The sequence below is a fragment of the Saccostrea echinata genome, unplaced genomic scaffold (genome assembly GCF_033153115.1).
Source record: "Saccostrea echinata isolate AGI-Se365-2 ecotype Australia unplaced genomic scaffold, CSIRO_AGI_Sech_v1 ptg000027l, whole genome shotgun sequence".
In the NCBI taxonomy this organism is placed as follows: domain Eukaryota; kingdom Metazoa; phylum Mollusca; class Bivalvia; order Ostreida; family Ostreidae; genus Saccostrea; species Saccostrea echinata.
The window spans coordinates 12,881,397-12,898,222 of record NW_026889776.1 but is presented as its reverse complement, the minus strand read 5'-3'; the positions used below and the strand labels follow the sequence as shown (position 1 = coordinate 12,898,222).

Sequence of the window (16,826 nt, the reverse complement as noted above, 5' to 3'; positions counted from 1 at the left end):
ACATAAGCCTCCTCCCCCCACTTTTTGTTGCAGTCAAATAAGGATAAGCAATATACATGTAGTTTATATATAAATATACATAAAAGAATTGGTATTGAAGTTGGAACGCCCCCCCCCCCCGAAATAGGAATTTCGAGCTTTGTCAATCTGGTTTTTTTTAAGTAAGTTGATGTTTTTTCTCTGGAAGCCTCCCCCCCCCCCTTTTTTTTTCAAAATCCATGCTACACCCCTGTAATCACAAAATACAAAATTAAAGCAAATTGACGTTTTTGCTAACACATGCTGAGAATAAATTCAAGAAATTTCTACCGATTACAGCTTGTACATTTATTGTTTAGATTTTCAGAGGTGAGGCCGATTTCAAACCACTTATACATGTATTATATTATAATAATCATTGACACTGAATACGTAATAGCCCGAAAATTTACATGTACGAGTATATAACTTGCCATATTTATAAAAAAAAGTCCATTTTTTAGGGAATTAATGTTTGATTTGTACTTTTATGTTAAAACGTCATCCGGGGCCCTTTATTGGGCACTAAAATACTTTGTATGAGACAACCAAAACGTGTACATGGAGCAGTAGGTGGTACATAAGAAAAATACACCAGAAGCTAAATATATAATTCAGTACCTTTTGAAATGGAATAACGTCTGACATTTCATGCTGTCCGACTGATTATTTCGCACCAAGCCAAGATAGTATGATTATTTTTTACAAATAATTTTTTGTAATGAACAAATTAATTTCCTTCGTCCATAGTCAAATATTATTTACCATAAAAGTAAAATACCATTTTTTTTCTTTTTACAGAATTGAACAATATAACGTGCTTTTTTCCAAGCACAACGTACCGGGCTCAATTTTTCAGTAGAAGCCCATTTTTTCTCTCTCTCTTTCTTTCTTTTCCCTATGTTCAAAAATTCTATTTCATGTACTGATATTATTAAGTCACAATTCATGATACAATTTGTGTATATTGGATATATTTTAGCATCATAAATCACTGACGTACAGGCACGTAGCATCGTTGGGGGGATGTTGAGAAAAACAAAACAAACAGGAAAAGCCTATTTTACATGTAAATGGGGGGGGGAGAGATTTTCAGTATCATTTCCGATAGAAATAAAGTGATACGGACATCGTTATTTAAAAGTGTGTAAAAATAATTGAAAGCAAAAAATAAAAATCCTAGAAATAAAATTTACAAGCACACCCAAGAAATTGAAGTATGATTATGTTGATGATGTAAGAAAAACATATTGATGAAATGATGTCGTTGAATACATTCCTTGAAAATTTACTACTTACTTTGTTTTTCAGTATACATATACATGTTAATGATATTTTTTTTCTTGGACAAACATCACTATTTTACAATAAATAGATTCATTTCATGATATGAATTTTTAAATACAACTAGTAAAATTAATTTCTACCTTGGTTTCGGCAATGACGTTACAATGATGTTATGTGACGTTATTAAATGATAGCGTTAGCTTGTAAGCATTGCACTGATTTCATTTTAAGTTTTAATTAGAATTAAGTAGATATCCAATAAAGATTTGGTATTAAAATATTTAAAAGGACTTGCTCTATCAGAAATTGTCAAAAAAGCAATTTTTTGGAAATTTGGCCAGGATGTCCAATTTCGCTTGGCGCAACTCACTTACATTACTTTCGTATGACATTTGAAAATTTTGTTACGTTGATGTTAAGTTTCAGTGTGCTATTATGATGGTGACAATTTGCAAGATTAAAAACGATTTTCCTTTTGCCTGCCTGATACACACGTATTCAAACAATAACTAAGAATAGAATGTGAAATGACCCCCTTTACACGTCCGTACACAGAGTTAAATTTATAAATGTATATATTAAGACTAGCGCAAGTGATTAATAAGGATAAAATGAAAATATTTTGTGTGAATCTATAAGATTTACATGTACGTCCTCTAACAGAATCTTGCTAATGAATGGGATTCATTCTCGTATTTTCCCGCGATAGGTGGCGTGACGGTTCTAGAGGTGGTTAACTGAGCGTTTGATTTTCGCGTCATCGCTTTTAATGCATGTAAACAAATTCAGTATTGCCAATAAACATCAATTTTATCAACAGTATTGCTGTGTCCCAGGATGTCATAATTCAGGAGGACATAAATTCCCATCAGATCTAGAGCTACAACAGAAATGGATCGTTGCTATTAAGAGAATTGATCCGAAAACGAAACGTTTATGGAGACCTAAGAAACACGATGTTGTTTGTCATTTACATATTCGGGCAGATGATTATAGAAGCACTGGACTATTAGGTACGTCTAACAAAAGTTATTATTATTTATGTTATGTTTTAAAGTAAATTTATTCATTTTACGTATTCTTGATTTAACACATGAATTTAAAGTTCGTGTTGCTTGTGGTTTCTTGTTTCTTTTCCAATTGATACTCATCCAAGTCCTTGAAGTATAGACGGTACCATACAGATAAGATTTACAAATATAACCATATCTATATGAATTACTTTTATTAATTATAAAAGCACAATAACTAGCCGTTATGCTTAAAAATAATTGTAGAGGAACACCTATTATTAAGATATAAAGTAGATACATAGGAAGCCCTGAGGGGTGCTCTTTATTTATAAAAATATCACATTTTATATCATGTGCTTACATAATTATTCTAGTACTGATTTTTTTTTCCTTCTTGATAGAATTACTTGGGTTTAGAAAAATTAAAACACTCCCAGCCCCTGACTCTTACCCCCATTTATATATTGTGACATGTCACAGTATAAAAGCAGGGGTAAGAGTCAGAAGAATCTCGGATTTCCCTATGAAAAATCTTTCCAAGAGGAGTATCTTGATCTGTGTACAAAACAATTAACCTGTGATAGGGAGGCATATTAAAAATATTTGTAAAATATGAAAATCGGTTACAAAAGGATATTTTTTTTTATTGTGCAAGAGCTTTAATATGTAATGTGATTGTAATGTGTCTTTTGTTGAAAATGTTTATGATTCTCTGATGTACTATATGTTACTTTAGGAGACCGTTCCTGTTTGAAAGAAAACTCAATACTAACAGTGTTCGAGTTTCGGAAAAGCATCACTGATGAGTCACCAAGAGCAAAGCGTTACAAAAGCAGAGAGGCATCTGATGATCTATCTGTGCAGCCTGAGCTTGGCAGCTTAGATTTTCAATATGAAACTGAAGTTACAACATGTACACATGGGATGATGGAGGAAAATCCAAAACCAGAACAAAATTGTCCCAGTACTTGTAATGAGGAAATTCAGTGTGAAATTCCTTTATCAGAAAAGTACTCTATTGATAATTTTCGTTTTGATGTGAAGGCGGTTTTGTATTACACATGATTTGATGATTTTGACCATTATATGATGTTCTTTTACTGCTTGGGGCCTGCTGCATTTGAACTGAAATATCAATGCTCTCTGTTACATCCGAAAGATCAACTGTTTATGACTCTCATGAAATTGCGACAAGCAAAAGATGATGTACAGTTGGCACTGCTTTTCAAAGTGTCAGAATCAACTGTTTCTAGGATAATAGTTCAGTGGATAGACTTCCTTTATTTTCAATTAAAAGAGCTTAACATTTGGCCGTCGAAGGATATAGTTCAGGAAACCATGCCAGTTGATTTTAAACAAAAGTTTTCAAAAAACAAGAGTTATTCTTGATGCAACTGAGGTTCCTATTCAGAAACCCTCTCATGTAAATTGCCAAAGCGTCACGTGGTCAAACTACAAACACAGGAATACGTTGAAAACAATGATAGGCTGCAGTCCCAGAGGTGCGGTTACTTTTATATCCGATTCTTATGGAGGTTCAGTAAGTGACAGACAAATCATTGAGAAGTCTTCTTTGCTCGATCCTTCCATTAAATTATTTGACAAGAGAGACAGCATCATGGCAGACAGAGGAATCATGGTACAAGATTTGTTTGCCTGCCATGATGTTACTGTCAATGCACCAACCTTTTTAAAGGGTAAGTCACAGCTAGATGCACAAGAAGTGGTTAAAGATAGGAGGATATCATCAAAACGTATTCACATTGAGAGAATTTTTGGATTAAGTAAGAGTTACAAAATTCTGAAGCATGGGATACCATGCAGCAAAATTCTTTTAGGGTCTAGAATAATTTTATATGTTATGCCATATCTAATTTCAGGAAGTCTATTGTACACAAAAATGCATAGGCTTGCAGAGTGTCCAGAACTTATCATTTCATGATAGGAACTTCAGTTGCTTCAAGAATAATCACTGAATACTTAAAGCTGAACACGATTCATAAAAGGAATTCATCCGCCATATTTGATTGTTTACTCTCTATATCTGAAAGCCCCTATATAAAGCCGCTTACTTAGTCACTGTTCAGTGTAATCAGTCGTCACTGGTGTAGACAGACATATGCTATACAGCACTCAGTAGCGATGAAATATAACTGTACTTCTTCTTATGCAGGAGAGTAACATACTAAAGAAACTTGCAACAGTTGCACAGGTCAGTGCAGTATACAAACCAACACAAATGCACGTAACTGCAATAAAATGTAAACAAAGATAATGCAAGATAACCAGCACGAAACTGGTCACCATTCCACGCCCATACCAGTGACAATAAGGCAATCAGGTGTAACGAATGCGAAGGGTATGCCCCAGTGCTATAGTAGATAGTATTATCAAAACTGGCGTATGTCTATTTTTTGAGTCGTGTTCAGCTTTAAAATGTATGCAAGTTATATGTATTGCTTGATGAATGTAGGAATTTTTCATAATGATTTAGAACAAACCTGATGTTTATTAATACAGTGTACATTTTCTCTGAATGTTTTTTTCCATCACCTTTATTTGAAGCAGTCTTGTATAATTTCTGAAAGAGGATTATATTCATATTGTAGCAATACAATTTTATTTTGTACATCAGTTTATGTAGCTCATTGGTTAAATCACCCAACTAGGAATGCAGGGATTCTGGGTTGGATATCTGATTATATCTGATTTTTCTCTCCTTTACTACAGTAAAATCCAATGAAAAATATTAATCTGTCCTTAGATACTAAGTAGGAGAAAAAAAGTAATTAATGAAAGACAATAGTAGCTGCATACAGCAGTTCATTTAATAGCAAACATGACGCACATAATGATTTATTCAATATTATATCAGTCCAAAAAGGTAGATATTCCAATTTATTCATCTACGTGTATTTTAGCCATGTTAAACATGTATATATATATATATATATATATATATATATATATATATATATATATATATATATATATATATATATATATATATATATATATATATATATGGCTGAATGCAAATGTCATTTTGATTACATTTAGGAATTAAAGAATGTGCAAAGCTAGTTACAATATGGTTTAAGATGAAAATCAAACCAAAAAAAATGTACATATCAGTTGTATTGAAATTATGAGAAAAAATTCTTTTAAATAATACATGTAACACATTTGGCATATACAGTTAAATTAAATACAGTTAAAACAGAATCATCTACAACTGTATCTGGGGAAGCTTCCAGACATGGGTAGTCTAAACAGACAAAAAGCCCACATTCTGTAGTTTTTATGCCAAACTTGTTTTCAAACAATTTCAAAGCTTTTTTTTCATAATTTTTTCCATGTAAAATGGCTTTGGTTTTGATATTTGAACACAAAATGGAACTACATAATTTACTGGTATTGCGTCGACAAGTAGCTCTGCATACTTCACCAAATCGCGATGCAGTCAGTCTCCACTCCCTCGCCTTAAATCATTTGGTGTTTTTGCTCTGTCCTCTTGTTGATGCTTCTATCTGGTGAATTTTTCGTTCATCAACCTACATATATTTTATTAGGCTTTATTGAAATGTTATGTCAAAATAACAATTGTTTTATATAATAACTTACATCTACTAAATACATCAAATACTACAGAATTTAGTTTTCTTTTAATTTTTTTAATTTAAATTATCATTATTATTTATGATCAAATAGTCGATAGGAAAAAGGAGAGAAAAAAAACTGTTTTTAGATGATTTCATAAATATTTTTAGTACAATAAGATTTTTGATATTTCCATGGCTTAATTACCTACCATCAAAGCATTATCAACCATTTGTTCTGTAAGTGGCAAATGACCATAGTCATGCATCATGGACACAGCCTGTATTATCAAAATAAACAAATAGTAACAACATAGATCTGTCAGCTGTAGTTTTTATATTCTGTTCTTAAAATCTGACAGCACAATTCATATTTTTAAATTTACATACATGTATGTACATGTATATGTGATAAATGTAAAGATGTATGGTTAACTGGTTAATCGTTATATTTATCTAAAAGATTTTTTTATTTGCGTGAATGTTCAATGTATGTACAAAATGTAGTACTACATAATAATTCAATAAATTATAAACAGTTATGATGAACCCTACATTAACTTAATACATGTATTTCCTGCTTTACATGCACATATACCTCAAATATACCTGAAGATTTGCTCTTGGATACAAATACCTCATAGAGATATCTTTAGATGTCACGCTGCAGTAGTTGATGATGATATTTTGCACCATAGAGTTGTAAGACGGATTGTTTCTGTGTTTGAATGGCCTCGGATCTTCAAAAAAGTCTTCATACGGCCTCTTTTTAGATGGGAGATCCTCTGCTTTTACTGAAGAACCTGTTGTGTTTCACAAAAAAATATTCAATATTTAGGGAAATAGCCAGTAGGATAAACCTACTTTAGAACATAAATATGAGCAGATTTACATAAATTTCAATGACAAAAACGATAATATGTAATATTGTTAGAATAAGTAAAGGAAGAATCTTTTTCCTGTTTAAAGCCAAACACATACCGCTGTATGTACTCTTTGGTCTATGGAAAGCCATAAGATTCTCAGTGCAGGATTTTGCGATTCTTAATGTCCCATTTTCAGCAAATCTCTCAAGCATGATGCAAACAGCTGCCAGATGTTTACAGGTGTCATGGGGCCCTCTCCCTGCTGGGCATTCACAGTGAGTGTTCAAAGGGTCACCACTCTCCTTTGAGACCCTGACTTTATAATTGTAGGTAACCTATCAAGAAGATTTTACAAATTTAAATATGTATAAACCCATACAAATAAATATGATGTCAGATGAAGTAAGTATATTATATGAAGAATAGTGCTAGTCTCTGTAAATATAATATATGACTCCTTTTTCATCAATATTTATTTCTCTCTACAAGCATTAGGCCAAGAAAAATCTCATAGATCAATGCTACTCAATACTGACTTACTTTTTGTTTCGTTGCTGCACCCACAATTCCTGTTTAGTAAATATCATTCTCGATTCAAATAGAGCAAGCCAAAACTTTGTTGGAGTCAAACATGTCTTGGCCCTTTACCAATGCTTTCAAATCTCCAGTACATTGTCTGTCATCTACTTAAAGATAATATCTAATTAATATGATATTGACCTATTAGAAAGTATTGACCAAGGTGATTTACCCTGGCTTTCATCCTTTTTTTATACTGATAGAAGCTTCCTTCAATTCTCAGAGTTATATTTCGATCGTTAATGTATACCTGCTATTCGATATAGCAAATATGCTTCTATCTGTTCCCGTGTGATTTTGGGAAGAATGTGCTGGTGTTCTTGAAGAATATGTTTAAAGCCAGCCACTGGCCATCCATCATCAAGGGGTTCTGGTAGTAAAACTGGATCTTCCTTGAAATTCTGTTTGCGATCATAGGCCTCTAATCTACCAGTAAATTAGGCCTATATAATTAGTATAAAATGGCTAATATAACAAACAGTCATCAATGTCATAAATCCTGTAGGAAATACACATTAGAGAATTGGGCAATAACTGGATATATATATTAGAATTGTGTTGCTTTATATTTATTAATATGATTATGGTTGACATCTGTGTCTAAGCTGAATCACAGAAATAGACATTTTTGTCTTTAAGGTGTTTAATTCATTACTAATGAAAACAACAACAAACGCTTGAGATTTCATTGAACACCAGAACGAAACAAACTCAAAACTGCTGACTCCTGTGGTGAAATTCATACTCGCAATTTTCATTTCTGGTATAATTAAATATGTAATCTTATTGAGAGGCAATAATGTTAACTATATCAAATATAAATTAAAAATAAGAGCCATGGAATATACCGCACAAACTTTGTCATTACGGGAGACATCTCGGTAGCCTAACCATGCTAACGTGGTTCAACTTCTAATGTTTACAAGAGGAAATATTTACCTGTCTATAAGTTCCTGCTTTCGACCAATTGTTACTGCACCTCTTTTTATCAATTCTTCTTTTATTTGAGGGACTTTCCAACAGGAATAACGAGAAGAAGTTTCATCCATGACTTCTGCTTACAACGTTTACTTACAGACGCTTGAATTTAAGCGCTCTTCTAACCACCTCCAGTACCGTCGCGCCACCTAGCGAGTAATGACGTGAATACATACTATTAAAATCATTAGAAATAACTATTTGTCATTTTATTAATACGTGTTTCCAACAATCCTCCAAAAGAGATTTCAGTCTGTCTTTACTGCAATTGATAGTCTACACGATCCATTGTTGAATACCGATTCCGTTGGATTTTTATTGTATTTATATAAGTTTGTGTGGTAACTGAATAGCATACAGTTTCAAAGTACTTTTTCATGAGCTAAACATGTTTTCAATAATCATTTAAAATAGATTTCAGTCTGTCTTTACTTCAATTCTCAGCCTACACGATCCACAGTGAAATACCGATCACGATGTATTTTCATAGTATTTAAATATAATTTTGCCTGGCAACAGAATATCATACGGCTTCAAATAACTCTATCATGAGCTCATAAACATGTCTAAATGCTAATTATCTAAAGCCTGCCTCTCAAAATCTAAAAGTGATTAATTATTTTTAATTAAACTGCCTCAGATATTTTTTTGCAAAGTAGATCAGAGGTCAAGGTCAAGTGGATTGTAATGCTAGTTTTTTTTCAAATTGTCTAATTTCAAACAGCGCACATGCTAAATAGCATAGTCTTACCTCTTAGATATCAAAATATGCTGTTTATCGGCACTATGAAATATTTTGAAAGTTGTTCGAAGGTCAAGGTCAAAAGGTCGATAACCATGGTAATTTACAAAAGCCTTAGTGCCAAGCATTATATGTGCAAAACATCATATCCATACTTCTTACAGTTCTTGATATATAGGATGTGACAGACAAACAAACGGACAGACAGACGCCGGTAAAGTGATCCCTTGGTGCCGCTCTGTATTGCAGGCGGTACAAAAAATATATTTTCGGAATGGAAAAAGGATCGCGACTATGGCTTGTAAAACGTTGCATATATGCAAAAGTAAATATACATATGTGCAAATATACACCCGGGTGTAAATTTGCATTTACTCAGACCAGATGCAAATTTACTTTTGCGTATGTGTAAATGTACTCCTAGTGTATTTTTCTGCATGTGAACGTACAGCAAATTTTACACACATATGCAAATACTCTCTGTATTGCGTCATAGCCCAATCTAGTCAACATAAAAATGGCTGCCAGAAGAAGAGAAAGCACATGGCCAGAAGAAGAAACACTTACATTACTGTCTATCTGGGCAGATATTGAAACTGATGAGCAATTAGAAAACCCCAAAACAAACGATACAAGCATTTACAAAACTATTTCCGCCGAAATGACAGACAAAGTTTACAAACGGACTCTAGAACAATGTAAGGTTCGAATGCACACGTTGAAGCATTCTTATCTTTGAATCAGTGTAAAGGTAACATGAAGAAAGTGGAAAGGGAAGAAAAATATTAGATATTTTGAATCTTGTTGCAATTTTGGGTACTCGAACTGCATCCTCCCAATTTAAGGTGATTCACAAACGCTGTGCTGATTTCTCTTCATCACGAGGAAGGTAGTGACGATGGACAAGAAATCGAGCAACAGGTATCTGAAGAACAATCTGCTGAGAAAGGGGACAAAAATGTAGATTTGATCACAATTTGGACGCAATACATCCCCTGACCGAGGAAACAACATTGACCGGCAGGAGTGAAACGGTTCACCGCGGTATCGATTCACCGCGGTATTTTTTCTCGGTTTGATACACGGTGCAAAATCTCTAATTTTCGGTTCGATTCATTTTTCGGTCGGGATCGTTATTCAGTCGGGTTTGGCATAAGGTAAAAAACGTTACTCAGTATAAATAAGTATAGAAAACGTAAATTTTTGATGACTGATAGCTTGTAAAATAATTTTTGACAGTCAAATAATTTTAATCAATTTCTTCTAGTCAATTTGCAAATAAAATTCGTAAAATATGTGAGTAGATTTAGAAAAAGGAAGCATAAAACAACGTTGAATTTGTTTCCTGCTATCAAAATGTATCGTATCGAAAATAACCGAACCGAGACAAAATTATACAATACGTATCGAACCGAGAAGGAGGTGTATCGTTTCACCCCTATTGACCGGGGATAAGAAAGAGAAGGAGACACATAAAGCAAGCAAAGCTAATGACCCAAAAATCCCAAAGAAGGGGGAAATTATAGTGAAAAAGTACAGTAAAGGGAAGAAAGCAAACAAGAGTAGACTGGACGTAGCTTTCGGATCCGTTATGGAAGGTTTCAGCACCACAAACGAAAAGTCGGAGAACAAATGTTTGGAATTTGAAAAGAATAAGCTTGAGGTTGACAAGAAAAAAAAATAACTGGAAAAGGCCAAACTGCATGGAGTCGGAAGAACGACAGAAACAAGAGGAACGCCAATTCGCTTCTTCTGGCAATATGATGAATCTGACTATGGGGATGGTTGGTGGGCAGCGTCCCCTAGAGCTCAACACGAATGTACCACAGTTCTCATTTTTTTGAGGTACAGGACCTACCGGTATGTGCTACGTACCCCAATCTCAAAGTACCTCTTTCGTTTTACCTACTCCAGCGTCAAGGGAAAATGTGCCATCAAAGGAAGACAGTACCAGTAGCTTTGATGATGCACCTTACTATAATTTGCAGAACATAAAGGAATAAGAATAAGGGAATATGCAAGCATCAATCTGTGTACACGTTCTCCTCTTAAAGTGTTGCATAATTTTAAAAACTCTTTTTTTCCACCAAAGTAGATACATGCACAATTGTACGTGATTGTTCATTATTTTGTTTGAAATTGTTTATTAAATATTTCATTAAAATAAGCAAACAAATAACTTTTTCTCTCGTGTATTCTACAATTCAATGAAAATTAAATCTTTAACACAATGTGCAAAGTCGATAGCAACTTATTTGTTGCAACTTCGTCATGTATAACGAAGGTTCTTTGTACATTTATATACCTTTCAAAATGTCCCAGCCGATATCATCAAATACTCTTTTAAAAATCCAATAAATGTCAAAGAAGGTCATTTGCAAAATAAAGCACAAGGTCATCACGGAGGTGCTTAGCACATGAATACTCCGTTGTATCAATATCCTCCTCCAGGTCATCATCATTGTTGTCATCTTCATTGTTGCTTTCGTCCCATTCAGGTCTGTATATTTCATTACTTAGCTCGCATATGTTGTGTAGAATCACACACTATTACTGTACAGGCGAACTGGACATCAACATCTAGCCGTTTTGATAGACATTTCCATCGACCTTTCAGTCTTCCAAAAGAATTTTCTATTATCATCCTGGCTCTGCTCAATCGATGATTGATGTCACGCTGAAAACGCTGGGGGTTAGTCCTGCTTGAAAAAGGTTTCATTAACCATGGTTTTAGAAAATGGGCATGATCACCAATCAATACAATGGGCATGGATATTTCGCGCCCTTGAAACTGAACCTTTAGATCCCAGTAGGAAACAATGTTTCTTTTTTACCAAAGTGAAAAATTTCTGAGTTGGCGAGCATCATGAACTTGTCCCGGCCAGCCAATTTTAATGATCCGGAAATATACTTATGGTCGCAAACAGCTTGCATGACCAACGAATAGAAGCCTATCCTATTCAGGTAGTCTCCTTGTGCTTCAGGTCGCCCGCGTGGCGCAGTGGTTAGAGCGTCTGCTCTAGAGTCGCGAAGTAAAGAGTTGATCCTTATGTCGCGGATTCGAATCCCACTGTGGGACGTGGAGACCGGTCCTTCGGATGAGATTGTATAAACCGAGGTCCCGTTTCGCAGTAGGTGCTGGCACGAAAAAGATCCCTCACTGATCAATGGCCGTAAGTGCCGAGTATGGGACAAAATTTGCAGCTCTCCACCGGCAAGTGGTGGCGTCTCCATATGAGTGAAAAAGTCTCGAGAGGGACGTTAAACAACATACAGACAAAGAAATCTAATCATGGCCGAATCAATTTTCTTCTTAATAAATAAACGCTCTTTCATACATATAACTAGTACAATAGTCTGACCCTTTATACGACTAGATATTTCTACGGTACTTCAAGTCGTGTCACGAGGAACCGAGTTTTCTTTTATACTATGAAGCTTAGAATTCGATACTTTTTTCTATAAAAGTCAAAGTTTTTTCATACTTATTGTAAATCCATTATTTACACACTGAATTGTCGACGGATTTTTCCGTTATTTCCCGATTCCGACAAGGAGCACTCAGCGGGTGTGACTGGTCGGCAAGGAATGCTCACTCTTCCATTGCACCTGATCCCACTTCTATTGTTTTAGAGGTCCGTGTTTGCTCTGCTCCAAAATTTGTAATGTTTAATGGATTTTTGATCTTGAATACTGTTCGTTATCTCCATATATTTTTATTCATCATAGTGTCAGTTAAGAGAGCCATTTAACAAGTACTTGTCTCTATCAAATATAAGCAATACTAAATACCATATCGCGTTCAGTTTGTAATTGAGATTTTTTTTATGATTTCTGAAGAGGATTCATGAGAATTAGGTATCTACAACAAAAATTCAGTGATTTACAAAAAGCTTAAAATCACTGATATATCACACCGTGTTTTCCCATATAAACCTCTGCAAATGCTTAACAAAGTCTTATTCAATAAAAGTTATTGTAAAATCGTAAAAATCAATTAGTTTTGTGCAGGAACTTTCCAAAAACCAAAACTGATTGACAATGTAGAAAATATACCATATTCTGGGCCATAGTCTTTGAATAGTATTCTAACACTGTGGATACTGTAGATATCACCAAGGTCAACTCTCCAATGCACATTTGTTCGTCGGGACATTCCTCCTATTTCGTTGTTCCGTGTACAACATGATGGGTTTCTATCAACCGCGTTGCTTGCAATACTCCAAGTTGCATTATGTGAAGGATTAGGATACGTTTGTATCTGACTGGAAGCTTTACCATTTGATAGGTCATCTTAAAAAGAAAACAGTATAGTAAAATATTAAACAGGCTTATAGCGAAGTGTCATGAAACAAAAGCTAATGCTTCTCAAAACGCAATCTTTCATATCCGTTGTTTACTATACCTTTTAAAATTACATGTACGAAGATTGAAATTCATTTGCTCTAAGCCAGAATTCATGATAATTGTGTTCACCATAAGTTTGTTTTACTGTATATAACTTCTCATATTCTGAAGCAGAGGCTTTTGCATCGCTTTATTACAAGTACATAAACAAAACAGCAGACAACGTAACAGGCCATTATTTTGTATTGCGGATGAAATGTTCATAGTCGGGTGCGGGGGGGGGGGGGGGGTGCACATGACATTCCTTATACGCAATTAAGATACTTATTTAAAAAAAAAAATTATTATTGAAAGAAAGAAGAATTTTTATTTTATTTTTCATTGATTACATTCAGATATGATTCCAACGATTAGATTGATAAAATTAGTGCAATTATATGAAAATATAGATTAAAGATAGTTTACATAAACTGTTAACTATCAAACATTTATTGACTGGGTTCGAGGGCAACATGCGTTTTGTCGGACTCAAGAAACAAACTGTTTGCCTGCGGCGGTCAGATTTAGCTGATCTTGCCAACAGTGTGACGTAAGCGGTCCAGTATCTAATCCACAGGTCCAATATCTCACTCCGCGATTAAACATGGTTTTTTTTTTTATGACCGCTCAATAAAACTTTGAAATGTTAGACTTTTTAGTATAGATTTATGTAGGAGCTTATTTTTAAAGGTATATAACAAATATTTATGTCAAAGCCTGATTAATATTCCTTTTTACCGAGATAAAATATTTCCCTACGCCATTTTCTCATTGTATAAAGACTTAATCAATAAACAGTAAGTTGCAAGATATTAAAGACATCCAATATAATTGTTATCTGATCCTTTTTGTTGAAAATGTCATTGGGTATTATTTATCATTAAAAGTTTTCACACAGAATTTCGAACACTTTGTACATATTTTTTTAAGAGTTACGATTGCTATACCGTATTTACATGTAACTGTTCAAATTATGCAAATTCCGTGCAGGAAAATCTATGTTACAAAATTAATATCAATTGACATGATATTTAAGTAACAAAGTAGAAATAAGGAATTTGGCGTACATACCATATCCAAATGTTGGTATAAATCCGAATGATAAAAGCAGTAATTTAAGCATTATTACTTTGCTTTCAACCATTGTGTTATAGCTTTATGACCAAGAAGTAATGCACTAAGTTATGGCGGAAAATCTTTTTCACAATTTCATCAACTGTTTTAATTTTATTTGCACATGTAGTTGTTTAGAATCAATTTCCATAAATCAGTCAAAAATGTGCAGTTATTTTTATATAGAAATTTATACAAAATGATTTCATTCATGATATGAATTGCTGATGTGAGATCTTTATTTCCCTTTAAAATATGAGGCACATTTCTCTTTTCTCTGGTGTCATTAGGAAATGAAAAAGTTTAAAATGAAAAAGGGTGACTTGTTGTAAATTTTTGGGTACCTCGGCTTTCTTAAAGTCGGGGTTTGAGTCTGTCAATCGCATTTCAATAAGGTGCAACTTCGTAACAGGTTAGATATATCATGGCCATAAGGGCTGTCAAATTAAAATACAATGTACAACTTTTCGTATTGTGCATGCTGTAACATAAAGCAAAATATGAAATGTAAATGCCATTTTTCATGAAGTTGACATCGCTTTTTCTAGATGTATTTTGATGTGAAATATGCATGTAAATACAAAAATTCTGAAAACATACAGATATAGAAACCACACTGACTGTATGCTGGCCTCTGATTATGAGGTAGGCATAACAAAATAAAAGAGTTTTGTCTAAGACATACTTTATTAATTATATTCTTATTTTACTTATTAAACTTGTGAACAAAAGACACAAATGAATAAAAAGCTGGAAAGCCATTTTCACTTAAAAGTACAGAAATTGCTTTGGTCGAAAAATAAGGAAAAAAGTCTTCAGTAAAGACGAAAGACCTTAGTAGCTCCGTGCAGTTCAGGTACCTAGACTTCCAATTAAATGTTTCACAAAAGACAATGTAGATTGGTGTATGATGAATCAGATAAGTAATAAAACAGAACAGAGTATTTAAGATGCATTTACATGAATAAGATGTAACTGCCTTTCAGTATTACAAATGAATTTGATAAATTTTCTTTAATCAATAAAAAACATTGTAATTTAAAAAAACTTAGAAAGGTAACAAATTACCAGAATTATCAACAGATTTTGCACTTAGATTATTTTCCTTTTTATTTCGCCCGTAAATTTAGTAAATTATATATTTGTCAATGCATATGTTGTACTGATTTCTAAATTCAACATGTATTTAGAATTTCAAAATCCATTTTTTTTGCAATATAAATTGTTTCAGCTGTGTTTATTTTGTATTACCCAATAAGGATCATGATTTACATTATCAACAAATAATAAGGAGACTGGTTAATATAAGTTTTTCACTTGCTTCCGATCTTCCACTTCTGTATGTCCGCCCTTTTCCAATAAAATATGGTTTAAACTAAGGAAACTTTTTTTTCATGTAGATGTAACATTTTCCTCTCTATTCGTTACATTGATATTATAGGGAAGTTATGTCAAGAGATTTTACGTAGCTATTCATTTTAAAATATTCTCACTGATTTGATTTGTTTTGAAAATGTCCTTAACAAACAATGACCTGATTTGTTCAAAATGGAAACTACTTTATATGTTTATTTAAGTAGAAAGATTGAAATGACAAGTGAATTTTTAAAGGTGTGTTGAATTGGTGTGAAATTTAAAGGAATAGTAAAATATTTACTAAGTAGAATAAATAAAAATGATTTGTAACTTCTTTAGGCCAAAAAATCAACACAGGAACTTTTGTGCAATATAGTATTAGTCGTATTTGTTATTTGAAAGAAAATATTAAGTACAAACAAACCTGCCTGTAAATTTATTTTATATCTTCCACGCTTTTTACATTGTTATGATTGATGAATGTTTCTAAGCACTGATAGAAAGTTACATCTTGAGTCATAATTTCAGTCTTTCATCATGGTCCGGAATTTATTAACTTTATATAACATTTCTTCCCTTTCCGATAGAGGACCTTTATGATATGCATTTGCCCTCGGATTGAAATGTCGCACAGTCATTGGTTAAAACGCGACACACTACTAACGGCTATATTTCTTTGTCCTGAAGATGAGACTTTATGTATGGCAATATGGCCCGACACGTTAAGGTGAAATTTGATATTAAAAATATTTTGTTATGGACACCACTTCCCATCATATTCTTTTTTCTTTCAGAAAAGCGGCCCTTTTAAGAAATGCAGTGAGATTTTGGGTGTCTGCATTGCGTGATGGTTATGTCGAGATTCGCCCAAACAAGAGAGGAAAACGTT

General features: G+C 33.5%; 1 long non-coding RNA gene across 1 annotated transcript; it reads right to left on the bottom strand.

Annotated features, from left to right (window-relative positions):
- Nucleotides 1–5,567: 5,567 nt before the first annotated feature.
- Nucleotides 5,568–6,659, bottom strand: LOC133193385 (uncharacterized). The gene is made up of 3 exons (XR_009721924.1): nt 6,527–6,659; nt 6,130–6,198; nt 5,568–5,872 (listed from the first exon to the last, which is right to left on the bottom strand). It is a non-coding gene; the product is annotated as an uncharacterized LOC133193385 (long non-coding RNA).
- Nucleotides 6,660–16,826: the final 10,167 nt, after the last annotated feature.